This window comes from Pleurodeles waltl, chromosome 4_2 (genome assembly GCF_031143425.1).
Source record: "Pleurodeles waltl isolate 20211129_DDA chromosome 4_2, aPleWal1.hap1.20221129, whole genome shotgun sequence".
Classification (NCBI taxonomy): Eukaryota; Metazoa; Chordata; class Amphibia; order Caudata; family Salamandridae; genus Pleurodeles; species Pleurodeles waltl.
In genome coordinates, this window is record NC_090443.1 from 40,703,037 (window position 1) to 40,718,141 (window position 15,105).

Below are 15,105 nucleotides of genomic sequence, written 5' to 3' on the forward strand. Positions count from 1 at the left end.
TGTGCTCACTGGAGTATACTCAGGACCACTGGAATTATGCAATTCAGCGGCCGTTGTGTTTTTCACATAACTATGGTTTTACCACATTTGGCACATAATTCATCTGCAGCTAAACTTGGAGATTTAAAAAAAAAAATTGCTTAAATAGATCAAAAGTTACCAGAAATGCAGCAACATGTTGCTGTACAGTGCAAGGCACTTTGCAAAGGTTGACTGTTTGCCTTTGTCTTTCAAATTTCTTTATTTAGGTGTAAAACTTTCCAATCCCACTTAAAAAACAAAAACAAAAAAAAAATCTGCACAAGGAAGAGACCCTTATGTAGACACCAGGCTGTGACACTGAAGAAATGCCCAGCTGGTAGGAAGAAGACATCTGAACCTCTACAAGGATAGACTGTAGACTCTTAAACTTCAGCTGGCACCCAGAAATAGGATGGATCTCTTCCAAAACTGGATGTCTAGGATGTGAGCCCTGGTCATACAGCAGCCACAGTCTGGGCAAGGCACAAGCAAACCCAAAAATAACCTGTGCTCAACCCCCTGGTAGCTTGGCACAGAGTAGGCAGTCTTAACTTAGAGGCAATGTATGAAGTATTTCTGCAAAACTTCAAACAATAACACAGTGAAAACACAACATAAAAAGATCCCATTCCAGATTAGAAACATAGAGCAACATATAATAAATAAAATGAGACCAAAACAACAAAAATTAAATCAGTAGAACCAGAGTCTTGAATTTTTAAAGAATTAACTGTAAAATAGTGCATTAAAGCAGAAAGCACAAACCGCATCTATCTGGTCGTGCTGGACCAGGTCAAAGTCAAACGCTGATGCTGACTGCAATGGAGCGCTTGTCAGATACAGTCAGAGATTAATCCCACTGAAGTTTTACTTTCTCAACTTTTATGCCAAGAGTCCCATTTGGGCAGGAGAGGGTAGAGGTAGTGCGAACAGTATGCTAGATTTTACTGACAACCGGGCTTGAGCTCCACACTGGCAGTCTCCCGTGGGCTGTTGATGCTGCTGTGCGAAGGGATGGCTGACGATGGCAGCTTGCACTTGATTTCGGTGTGAGTGGCGTGGTCTTTATGCAAATGGGCACATTCACAATAGCGAAGAGTCCAAAAGCTTGATTTAAGAGTCCAGGATCTGCGAGGTACCACTTGGGGGACAGCAACTCACTGCATATGTGTCTAGGATCTGGTTGGGGAGTCTTTTATGTCCCTTAAGCTCAGATCAGGAGTCCAGCAGACTAGCCCTTGAGTCACTCTGGGGTCCTGGATTCAGGATGAAGTTGCAGATCCAGTTCTTCCCCAGGCAGGAGGGCAGTCCTTGTAGCAGCACAACAGTCCTTCTTTCTGGCAGAGTATCCACAGGTCCAGAAGTGACCTGAAGAATTTGTGCCTGAGGTTCTTCTTTTATACACAAAAGTGGGGAGATGGTTTTAGAGGCAGGCCTTTGAAGTGCATAGATTCCCTGCCTTCCTGGCCCTTGCTCCATACTAGAGGGGGTATACAGCCCTTTGTGTAGAGACAGCATACATCTTATTCAAGTGTAAGTGGGTCTGGGTCCAGCTCCTCCTACCTGTCCTGCCAGTGTTGGCCCATTCAGTAACATCGAAACGCCCATTGTGTGTAGCTGTTTAGGCGGAATACACAAAGCCCAACTGTCACCCACACCCAGCCATGTTCCCCAGAGACAAGCTGCAGGCACTAAATGGCTGAGGTAAGAAAATGCCAACTTTCTAAAAGTGGCATTTTCATGATTGTAATCTAAAATCCAACTTCAGCAAATTAGGATTTTAAATTAGGATTCCATAGACATCAAACATGAACTGGTTAGCTCTTCCCTTCTGGAAGCTACACTTATAGAATGTAATCAGGCAACACCAATGTCATCCTATGGAACAGATGGGCCTTAAAGTGGTGAGAAAGAAATGTAAGAGTTTTTCACTGGCAACTTAAAAGTACTTGTCCAATTGTATAAATCTATTGCACCCTGCCCTCTGGACTGTCCAGGGCCTACCCTACGGGTGACTTAAGTATTAAAAAATAAAATAAAAAATAATAAAAGGTTTGGGCCTGGCAAAAGGTTTATTAAACTGCACACAGGCTCTGAGACAATGGCACTGGCAGGCCTGAGACAATTTGAAAGTGCTACTTAAGTGGGTGGCACAATCAGTGCTGCATGCCCACTAGTAGCATATCCTTTACAGGCCGTCGGCACATGTAGTGCACTTTACTATGGGCTTATAAGTTTATTAATAATGCCATTTGGGTATAGACCATTGTTACCATGTGTTAAGCAGACAGCACAAGCACCTTAGCACTGGTTATCAGCAGTGAAGTATGCACAGTCCTAGGGCCAGCAAAAACAAGGGGGTCTGAAGTCAAAAAGTTAGGGAGACCACGCCAAGGATGCCAGGTCTAACACTCATTATGGCCAATAGTTTCCCCTGAGGAACAGTAGGGGAAATAGATGTGCAGAGGGACCTGGAGGGTTTCCCTGTGACTTCTTTGGACTGGCCCCTGACTCTGCTCCTGACCCACAGGTTCCCTGCAACACAGACGAAGCCAGGGGATCTCGAGTGTGTGGCAGGGAGGGTCTTCTGTTTGTTGGCTGTGGTGGGACTGTGGAAGATGCACCTTCCCCCTTAACAGGAGAGAGCATCAGGTGCCTAGACAGAGGACAGGTAAACGGAACCTCAAATAAACTCCACGAAAAAGCTAAATTTAGAGGCCAGGAGTCCGGAATAAAAAAAAAAAACCTCCTGGTGGCTAGAGCCTGTGATATTCGAGGTCAGCACACCCTCACTCATTTTATTTTTAATGGGAAGGGTGTGTGCGTGGGACACACTCCCAGAGAGCTCCCATGGGGCCCAGCACATGAGAAGCTTGACCTGGGAGACCCTATCCCCACTGGGACAGAAGATCAGCGAACCTGCATTCCTGCAATGTGGTTTGAGTCCCCTGCTCTCAATGTCGAGGGGAGTGAAGCACACACCACATCACTACCCGCCAGTGAGCACATGGACAAGAGGCTTGAGATGCTTGCTCCCGCGATGACACCAGAGCAGCGTCAGCCACAGCATCCTAGTCTGCATGTATTTATGAATGCTTTACTGTCCTCTGCTTAAGGGTCTGCCAGTCCTTCAGTTTTCAATTTTCAACACTCATTTCTTTCCTTCTCATCTTTTTATTTTCATAATTTTACTAGCGTATTACAGCTCCCCAGACAGTACTAACAGGCTGATTTCTTGCCATTCATTTCATCATCAGCAGTGCCGCATCTAATGAGGCCACAGCCTCAAGACCACGATACCATCACAGATTGGTATTGTTCATAGTTTCACAGTTCCATTCCAAGATGACCAACATATTGGTTCTAATCATGCCTGCCATACTGGAACATCAAATCAACAAAACACCTTGTAGAATACCACTGCAAGTTCCCACCTGCTGCTGTATCTAATTTTGTTATTGAAAACAAATGCCTGCCATGTTTAGGTCTAATAATGTATTCAATGGGACATGTCAGGAAAACAATTCAACAATCTCACTTATTTGCAGTGTAAACCTAAATTAGTCACTGGAAGGCCAAACGTATAGCAAAACAATAATCTTTCTTCATTTAGCAGTAACAGGGGAGATGTTTAGTCTGTTAATAAAATAGTTATACAACAAACATTAACATAAACTCAACTGATACAAATATGCATATATTACAATCAATATACAATACTGGATGTCACTTGGCATAACACACATACCACAAGTTGAGCAAAGTATGAAGCTTGTAACCCAAAATAATAATAATAAAATAATGAGTGTAACTTTAGCAGCATTTTTTGAGTGGAGACATTGTTCCACCTGCTGGTAAGAAAGTAGGTAAACTTCCATTACATGGTAGATGCCCAAGCAATTCCCTGCTTCTAGAAGTCCCACCATCCAAAAAATGTAACTTTTGGCTAGAAGAATAACTTGTAGGAAGCTTTGTAACAGCAGCTATTTACCTGCTGCTGCTCAAATCTGAGGGCAGCTCCAAGCAGTATAATTTCAATCGCTGCAGCTCAGCAGCCAGAATGTCCCCATAATCGCACACAAAATGATTTCTGCTACCTGAAGTCCTACCCTTCCTCGGCAAGACATTGTTATGTCGATTTGTATAGCGCACTAATCACCTGAGACGGTATCAACATGCTTAAGATGCAGAAAATCATCTGTTGCACATTGTAAGAACTGTTGTAATTAGTTGGGGGGGGGGGAGGAGTACCCACCTAAGTTAATAATCATAATCCTTGTCAGGAGGCACCACTAAAGTAACTAAATAAACCTGCACCCAACCCCCTGGCAGCTATGGCACACAGCAGACAGGCTTAACTTAGAGGCAATATGTAAAGTATTTATGCAGTAATAAAAGAGTAATAAAGTCTAAATGCAAAGCCATAAAAATCCCAAAATGAATTGGAAGATAGAGTAAAATATAATAAAATGACAAAAATCTAATAAGGGGAACCTAAGATATGAATTTTTAAGGTTTTCAGTAGAAATATCACTTAGAAGCACAAAGTGCTAATGGTCAATGATCGTTGTAGAAAGGACCTAGGCACAATTTTATGCTGACCACGATGGAGCACAGGTCATGTACAGCAACCATGTTTGTCCGGGGCAAAAGATTTTACCTTCTGACTTATAACCCAATACACCACTGCAGTACACCTGTAAAGCCCAGCAGGACTTCAGGGGAGACAGTTAGGGACTCCAAAGGTATCAGGTAGAGTCCATTCCAGGTCCAGTTGCCATTGATCAGCAGTTGCAATAAAGCCCTCTTGGAGCTTGTATCCATGTAGCTTAAACAGAAGGTCAGCCTAATGAACCTTGGTGTCCACGTCTTTTTCCTGGGTAATGGAGGGAGAGCAGGTCCAGTTTTTCTAGGCTCTTCTCAGGTTTCAGACAGTAGGTTCAGTCCTTTTCTTATAATCCACAGGTCCAGGAGGGTTCTGAAGTGAGTGCCTGGAGATGCCACGTTTATACCTGGCATGGGCTAGTGGCTGGAAATGACCCTCTCAATACAAATAAAGAATGAAAAAGAAATATGAATAACTAAAACACACAGCTATTAAATAGCCATACATTTTTATGACACCACAGGTAAAACGTTAAAAAGATAAACAAATTAACATAAAATGACCAGGGGTGGTTTCTGCCCTAGGGCACTTGGGCATTGCCCCACTGATATTTTAATGCCCCCAGGATTACATGTGAACAATAAATACATTAGTTTGAAAGTTTCTTATGTGTTCAGTTTATTGAGTTTAACTTCCTCGTGCCGCGACAGTCACAGACTTCAGCTGAGGGCGGTTTCTATTTGGCTCTGAAGGGAGTGGGGTGGGCTGCCTTCAATTACATCGAATGAATACATAGAGTGAGGCAGGCAGAACAGTGCAGCACCTAGTGCGCATCTCAGGCTAGATGGTTGCGTTCTCCGGCCAGCCGGACATGCTCACTAGGCTTCTCTTCACCTGCACTTCAGGAGAGCGATGGTTGATGAAAGCCACAACCCCCGGTCTCCTAATGAGTGGTGAATTGGGTTGCTTACACCAACACTGGCATCACACTCATGCTGTGTGACAGCAAGGGAGTGGCATCTGGATTGGCTGAGATGCTGTTGCTAGACCTAGTAGGCCCCTGGTGCAGTTTGTGCAGATGGCAATGGCACCGCAGGGTGGGAGGCTCTGCCTGCCAACGGAGCGTGACAAATCTCTGCAATGGCTTACTGTGGAGCCAGGCAGTGATTGGTCATTTCTGGTGTTGCTAGGCAAGGTATAAATAGCCAGGGCATACCTGTGACCTGACCTCGTGCTGTGTGGGCTGTGGCCGGGCTGGAGTTGAGTTGCATTTGTCCTGTCCTCCTGACTCCTTGCCTCGGCCTTGTTGTGTGTGATGATCATTATGACAACGAAGATCCAGGCTGTTAGTTTCCCTGGAAAAGTTGAGTGGATAGTGGGCCCATCAATTGTTGGTCATTGTAGGAAGCTGGCCTGATGTGTGGTGGGTACCTAAGGTACTTACACCTTATACCAAGTCCAGGAATCCCCCATTAGTGTAGTGTAGGCAGGATCCAGAAGCTAGGCCCTCTAGAGATAGCTGTGGATGAGCAGCCAAGGCTTATCTAGGAGACATGCAAAGCTCATGCAATACCACTGTAGTCACACAGCACTTACACACATTGAAGAAAACACTCAGTGTTACAAAAATAAAGGTACTTTATTTTGGTGACACAATTACCACAAAGTACTAGAGAGGGAACCCTCCAATAGTAGGTAAGTAACACACTAGATATGTACACTAGTAATTAGAAATAAGCATAAATAGCAATAAGAAAACAGTGAAAATAGCAATAGACAATAGTGACCCTAGGGGGAGCCCAAACCATATACTAAAAAACAAAGAGGTACCTGCACCCTGCCCTCTGGGCTAGGAGGGCCTACCATAGGGGTGACGTACAGTGACCTGGTGCAGTGACCTGTAGTGAAGAAGGGTTCATGCACCCTTTCACGCAGGCTGCAATGGCAGGCCTGCAGATACACTTTTCATGGGCTCCCCATGGGTGCCATAATACATGCTGCAGCCCATGGGGAACCCCTGGTGCCCCAATGCCCTGAGTACCATATACTAGGGACTTACAAGGGGGCACCAGTATGCCAAATGTGGGGTATGTGTGGTCCAAGCAACCAAATTTAAAGGGGGAGTGCAGATTCACTGGGGTCCTAGTTAGCAGGATCCCAGTGAACACAGTCAAACACACTGACAACAGGCAAAAAGTGGGGGTAACCATGTTAAAAAGAAGCTACTTTCCTACAGTCATGTCAGTGACAGTCAGCCAACCTATCTTACGCACCCTGAGGTAAACTAACCAAAAAAGTGCAAAATGCATTAGCTCGTTTTGTACATCGGTGCAACGCTTTCAATAATAATAATAATGATGATGATGATGATAAATGAATCTTTTATTGCATGATTAATAAAAATTGTTACAACAGATTAAAATAGATTAAAAAGGGAGAATAAAAGTAAACGGCAGGAAACACCCTTCAAACGCCAAAGCTCTTAAGCAGCATACTCCCGCCTAGCACCTATAAGGGTGCATAATCATAACACCTTCTATTAAAATACAATAAAAACCCAGAAGAGAGTCCCTCCCTGGGATCCCCAAAACACAAGCTGTTACACAAAATAGGCACCCACTATGCCCCCTTCTGCGGGCACCAACCAATTGTTCAACTGTTGACCCAGTACTGACGATCCCCGGACCATCTCCGCTTTTTTTTTTTTTAAATAGATGTGCAAAGATACGTACCAAAGGTCCTACTTACATACCACAAAACCAACCAGACTCAAATGAGCTTGCCCAATAACTGTTGGCTTCACAAATCCATGAGCTATAACAATCTAATATAGGAAACAATACAAACTCAACTCTGCCACTTAGTTCATGCTGAAGGAGAACAGAAGCCAGCGACATGGGCCTGAAGCTGCTATGCATAATTGGCTCTCTCGGTTCGTCAGCCAGGGCCGTTGAGTAGAAATGAGGGATAGTTTAGGTGGCAGGAGCCATTTCGTCAGAGCCGATTCTTTATAGGCCCCCCTCACTCTGTGAATACCCATGGTAGTTTGGCTCCTTGCCTGGCGTAAGGCTAGACACAGTTGTAAAAAAAAGTTCCCAAAACAGGCTAGTTCCATGGGGACCACTGCAGTGAAAATAAGTCTTAATGCCTACTTACATGTTCTCACCCCATGCTTCAAGAACAGAGGTTTTAGAAGTAGGCGTCTTTCTGATGCTAAGTATGGACCACAGCATACAAGATGTTTTATCGATTCAGTGTGGTATTTACACAGCGTGCATTCGTGCACGTGCCCTTGTGCGATCTTCTACTTCCATCGATATTCCCAGGCAGGTAGAGTTAAAAGGCGCATCTGCAGAATGTTCTGGAACACTCGCTCTCCTAAAGGTGCTTTTAGATAGGGCTGGCCCTTGGTGGTTACATAAGATTCAAGCCATCGGCTCCCCGGATGTCCCTGGCTGTTGAGATATCTTTGTCTCTGGAGGCTTGCACACCAAGCTCTTTAAATTGTTTCTTCAATACCACTTTCGTGATGGCAGGGTCTGTGGAATAGGACGGGCCAGGTTGAACTGTTCCTCAGCCTGTGTCAGATAAAAGGCCCAACTACTTGTTTTGTCTTTGAATATCACTTTCAAGACTCCCCTGAGGCTACCTGCCTCCGCCTTGCAAACAGTTTGATAAAGCTTTGTCATATCCATTTTGCACTTTAAATCCATACTTATTATGTCTAATTCCAGACATATCCCTGCGTGCCTTGTTGATCTGGGGATCTTGAGAATACTTTTGTAACCTCTCATCTGGGCATTCTCTAGTGTGGTTGTCAATTTGCCCGGAAATGCCAAATGGCCATAGGTAATTACGGGTAACAATTTTGCTCTTATCACCCTCCTTAATGGCTCAAATGTAGGTGCCTTAAGCTGTTGATGGAGTTTTCCTAATGCATATGAGATTTTCACTGCTTTAAAAGTCAGTGCCGCTGCCTGGTGTGTCGCTCTCCCCGTATTTGTTAACCAAACCCCCAGGAAATTATATTTATCTTCCATCTCTATGCTTAATGGTCCAAGTTTCAATATTCTATGCAGAATTGTTTGTCTGACGGCGGAAGACCAGGACTTTAGGGCCAGATGTATCAAAGCCTTTTGCATTCGCAAACAGTGCGAACAGCCGTTTGTGAATGCAAAAATGCCTTTCAGTATGTATGCAAGGCATTCGCTAAAATAGAGATTCCTTAAAATTGCGACCCCGTTTAGAGATTCGCAAATTGCGATTCTCTAAATAAGAAATCGCAAATAAGGAATCCTTTTTTGCGATTTCTTAAGCATATGTATCACACTTTTCCTTAATGCGAATTGGGCATTAAGGAATTGCAATTACCACCAAATAAAATTTGGTGGTAACCATGTGCAAATAAAAAAAAATGCATTCAAAATGCATTTTTAAAATTGACATGTAACGCACACATGCCCCTTTGGCATGTGTGCACCTTACATGTCCTAAAATAAATGTTGGCGGTGCCGAAGTGGGGCCTTAGGCCCCCAGCACCCTGGGGTTTACATTTCCGAAATTGCGAATTCCAGTTAGGAATTCGCAATTTGGGAAATGCAAAAAATGTGCAAATATGGGCCTACAGGCCAGAGGTGCGGATGGGGTCAGAATCGCTATTTGCGATTCAGTAGTAGCATTTGCGATTTTTAAGAAATCGCTATTACCGAATCACAAATATGATACATACCATTTTGCAACTCTGAAATAGTGTTTTCTTAAAAATCGCTACTTGAGAATCGCAAAATGGATTCTTGATACAGCTGGCCCTTAGTTTTTTCTGCATTTGCTTTTAAGGCATTTCTTTCATTGTAGCCATGCAATACGTCAAGACCCCTTTTGAGCCCAATCCGGGTTTGGGCAAGCAAGACCATATCATCCGCTTATTAAATTATGGGGAGCACCAATTGCCCCAGTCTCGAAGGAAACATGTTTCCTCTGAGCAACTCGGCACCCACATCCACTGTGTATAAGCTAAAGAGGGTGGGGGCGATAACACAGCCCTGTTTTAGGCCTTTGTTGGTAAAAATCTCCCTGGTCACACGTGTTTTTGTAATTTTTATTCTCACCCAAGTGTCAGAGTATAGGGCCATTACTGAAGCTAACAATTTCCTTGGTATCCCCCAAGAAGCTAATTTCTTCCAAAGGATGTGCCGCACCACCCCATCGAAAGCTGCGCTATAATCAATAAAACATGCAAAGAGCGGGGGAGATGTTGGTTTTAGTGCTTGTTGCCCAAGACATCAGAATAACAGGACATTGTCTAACGTAGAGGAGCTAGGTCTAAAGCCTGTTTGATATGATGGGATGTTGCCATTTGCTGAGATCCATTCTTCTAACTCTTGAGGCAAAATCCTTGCATATGCTTTGCCATCTACATCCAATAAGGCTATCAGCCTATAGTTTTCAGGGCAGGTGGTACCCCTTTTTCATAAATGCGTTAAAGTATTGAGCCCTTCCAAGCTGCCGGAACCACCGAAAAGTGTAAGCAATCATAAAATAGAGCGGTCAGGGGTGCATCCCAATATGCTTGATCTTCTCTAAAAAATACTCCCTGGTAGGCCATTGGGACCAGGAGCCCCATCCCGCCTCATTTTGCCAAGGATCGTTTGCACAGTTTTAATGGTAATAGGAGAAGTTTAATCATCTAGTCCATCCATTTCATTGAGGCCAGGGGTGAGAACTTGATCCCCTACATGTTTTGGGTCCACATAGAGATTTCCCACATGCCTTTCCCAATCGCTGGCAGAGATCACGTTAGTACTGGTTTCAGAATCATAGAGCAATGTGCTGATGTAATCCCAAAATTCTCTGCTTTTATTAGGCGACAGCAATGTTAGCAGGCATTTCCCGCATTCTTCCGTCTCTTTTACCTTCATTATCCAGAGTCCTCTTTTGTAATCTTTCCGTGCTGACTTCCTTAGTGCATCTGAGGCCAGAGTTTTGTTCCTCTTATAGCACCTTTCTGCCTGATATCTCTTTTTATGCTGTAACCATTCCTTGGTTACTAGCTGCTTATCCACCCTATTCTTTTTGCCCCCAGTATGACCATGCTGCGCTCTGTTGCAAAGATGAGCTTGGAGTTTTTTAAGCACAAGCCCCCATTGATCAGTTATTTGACCAGCCCCCTGGTGGAAATTGATTGGGCCATTTGCCTGCTTCCATTCCTCATATTTTATTTTGCAGGTGGCAGACCATTTAATGCGTTTTGTTAAGGGGCCTTTGGTGAGTTGGCGGACACTAGCTTTATACAGATCATGTCTCATAGCCCCCAGATCAACTTCTGTTACCACAGGATTATGGCCACTTTCAGTTCTATGAACAACCTTGTGGCTTAAGCACCTACTCAGGAGTGCTGGGCTTAGAAAGTTATCATTTATTGTGGATATATTTCTGAAAGTAGGGATGCATGTACCCACTTATAGGTTGCTACGGTGCGTCGTTTTAAGGTCATGTTCATTGAGGAAAGATTCTATGGCCAATCTTACTGGATCTCGGCAGAGCCCCCCCTTCCTGACCAAGCTGGTGAATATTAAAATCACCTGCCAACACATATTCGTGGCCTGGATGTTCGTAAACAAACTCCTTCAGAAGGACCAGTATAGATTTAGCCATCATCTGTTTCTTTCCTTGGTGGGGGTTAATGTATATGTTTATCACTGTTACCGGGGTGCTTTGTTTTACGTAAGCTACGCTTAGGCTAAGTCATGTATTGTTAACAATAGCATGTTGCTTGTAGATTTCTCCCACATTGCTAATTTAATAGCCAAATTTAACTTAACGTATGTAGCAAGACCTCTGATGCATCTTCAAACAAGTTTTTTTTGTAGGCAGGCGACTGAAATGTTATAAAGCCCTCTATGGTCAGAGGTTCTGCAGACCATGTTTCCTGGAAGCACATAATATCTGCCTCAGTTGCAAAGCTCTTAGCGCTAGAGCCGGTTGTTAGTGAAGCCAGGCCGGCCACGTTCTAGCTAATTATTTTAATCGCGTTAAGTTCAGATTTTATGGGAGGACTTTCAGGGCTAAATACACATCTTCGTTTTAGTAGAAAGGGCTGCGGGGAGCCAATCCCATCCTTGCCCCCTCAAGATATCATGACAGTCATTTAGCCCATCAGAGTGAAACGTACCTATATTCCTAGACCATCCTGGTTGTGCTCACCAGTTTTCCTTTCCAAATGTATAGTTATTTTTTCCTCTAAGAATAGTGGTTTCATGACTGGAGTTCCTCTCGAGACACTGGGATTTTTCCTCACCAGATGTGATGTTTGGTTTCCAGCAGCTAAGCTCATGGGTACCGTTCTCTGACTTCCTTGCCAATTTTTATACCCCAATTTTCCAGGAGGCCTTCGTATTTAAAGATCGATGTTACTTTGTGCAGACTATATGGACAATGTGGATTCGTTCTGGCTAATCCATGTGCGAGTGCTGAAATTCACCACTAATAGATCTTCCGACATTTCATTTTCAAATGCCGATATAGGATGTAATAATTGTAGGATATTTGATCTGTTGAGAATATCCCATGGCACCTGGGAAGCATATAATGGAGTAAAGATTATGGTCGGCTGATCCGTGATTTCCTGATGGATTGCAGGCTTTATATTTAATACCCTAGTGTATTCATGGTCTGGCTCAGGGCTATATTCTATTTGAGGTTGACATCTATTCTCACTGCTCCAAGCCCCCACCTGGCCTAATCCTGATCTTCCTGTGGATTGAGGCCCCCTCGAAACTGTCCCCTTTGCCCCATGAGGCTCAAATGTGGTGTCTTCAAAGATCATATGCTGGTCGATTGCATTATCACTATCACTTTGTTTATTCAAACCTAGGCCCCTGTTGATGACAAAGAGCATATTATTTAGCTCTCTGACTAGGTTACCTTCAATTATGCTGCTCCTACCCTTCATGCCCAGTGAATAAGACACCGGGATGTAGCTGGGCCCCTGTGCTGTTCCGCGCACCCCGTATGCTCTTGTTCCATCACAGGCCCCACCCCTCCAACTTGTGGCAGCCCCTTTGTTAACCTTGAAACAGCTATTCTGTCGGGCCTAATACCTACTGTAGGTGGTACTTGACTAAATTCTATGTTGGAATCCTCTGTCCTCGAGTTAATTGGCAAAGGGTTGTGATCTTGTGATTTGAAATTTAGGCTTGACGTTGGATGAGAGATCTTCACCCGCTGGGCCCGCTGTAGAGGTAGCTGCTGATCTCTGCTTAAAAATAGGATAAGGCTCCAATGTATCTGGGGAGTTACTGGTTTCATTGAGTGTTCTTCCAGTGTGATTCCATCTAATGTTTTGTTTTGTGGCTTTGCATGTTTTTTTCAGTCTCTTATTCTGTCTTCTTCTTAACAATGACTGTTGAGCATGCCCAGTGCTCGACTTACACAACTGATTTGAAACTGTCTTCACATTTTGCGCTTCTAGACTGCTTTTTCCCACAATGATTGTAGGGGGTGGTGACAGCACCGTCAATGGAGGCTCATTTTTGGACTCCTTTGGGACTGTCTCCGGAGTTGACTCTTCTAAACTATTGTTAGCCACGGTAGAAGAGGGGGAAAGTGGGAACACCATAAGACGGGGGACTTTTTGCGGCAGATTTGCAGCTGTCTCCAGATTTAGCAATTCTAGGCTGTTTTTACCTTGATAATTATGGGGGATAGCGGGGGCGCCGTGGAAGGGTGCTTGTTTATTAAATCGTGCTCCTTGCTAACCAACCCCTCGGGCTTGGATGTGGGGGGACTCCCTTTGCAGATTCCCTTAGGGGGGCTCTGTCCTGCTTCTTGCCTCCAAGTGACATGCAACTAGTTATTTTATCTGTTGCCCCCGCAGGTTTGCAGAATTGAATTAAACTAGTTAGCAGCTCTGGCAATATTGAAAGTTTATCTAAAATTGCTTCCGTATGTCTCACATCCACTCCCTTCCCCGTTGATTCACCCTGGTGCCACCCTTCTATCTTCCCCATTTGCGCGTTCAATTTATTGTCTAACAGGAGAACGTTCTGAGCCATCATGTGGATTAACTAGCTGAATCTCCATCTTATGGGATTGACATGTAAGTGCCTTGATTGCTGCCAGCAAGGAGTTATTGATGGTATTTATGATGCAGTCAGTGCTACCCCCTACCTCTCGATCCACATTGGGTGCATGATTTCCTTTTATTTTCTCCCCAGGATCTCTTTCAAGATCGTCCTCATGGGCTTGTTCTTCGGGGATTGAGTCTTGCAGGCACCATTCTTCCTGAGTCAATGGACTTTGTGAAACCTGCGGGTCCCACTCAATCCCCCATTCGGGGGAGGATGCGGTCCAACAAGTGTCAAACGTCTCTTGAACCAGCTGACCCACCGATTGGGATGGTGCTGTCTGGTAAGTCTCAGCAAATGATTGCCGTCGGCTATCCCTTATATGCCCAGCCAACCTACTACATGGATGTTCAGACATCAGAGCTAATCTATTTGCTTTAACTTGGTGTATTTGGTGGGGCGTGGCCAGTCCTGCCAGCAAGATGGACGTCACTCCATGAGGCTCTGCCGGGCTTAGGGCCTGCGTCGTACATTTCACCTGGCAGAGCGGCAGATCGTGCGCTTAATTAGTGCTGCTGCTTCCTTGGTCGCTTGGTGACTGCCCGGATGCTGGCGGCTTGGCCCGGGATGGGCTTCTCGCTGCAGTTTCCCCGGCTCATCAGAGCGGGGCCTGGTGGTGCGGCACGGCGCGGCTGGTAGGCGCTCTTTCTCCCGACTCGGGGTGGACGAGCAGGCCGGGGAAGTGCGCCGCAGAGCTGCGGCCTGGAGAGGGCTGGGGTGCGCGCGTGCCGAGCCAGGAAGACTGCCATGGCTGCTGGAGTTGGCTGGAGACAGGGCTGGAGCTGCGGTGCACTTTGGATTGCGCCTGGTTGACTTTGCGCTCCCAGTGCCCCCTATGTCTGCTGGTGGCTGGTGGATTGCGGTGGCTGGTGGATTGCGGCCGCTAGCGGCCTGGGGGTGGATTGAATATACCCTGTGTGGACTGGTGATCGCGTGGTGGGCCCCTGGTGTCCCTGCTGCCCTGGTGCTTGCAGATTGTCACTGGCTGGATCGGGCCAGAGGAGGCAGAGGTTGTCCACCTATTGGTGATAAGGAATCCTTCACAGCTCTGACAACTTTATTGGCTGACACACCTGTGTAGTGGCAGGTCAGTGGAGTGGAATGTGGGTCTGGGGCCGGGCCCTGTGTCACAGATCTCCCTTTGGACGCTCTACCTGAGTCTTGTGTGAGTGCTATTCAGGGGGCTCCGAGCTGGGCCTGTACTCTCTTGGCTGGCGCCCTGTGTGTACGTGGGTTGTGGCCTGGTGCCTCCCTTGTGCCCTGCCTGACAGCAGCATCGTTAGTATATTGCTGGCGGATCAGTTGTGGCTGACGGGATTGGAGTATGGGCAAGTCGGAGCAAAAACAGTCCAA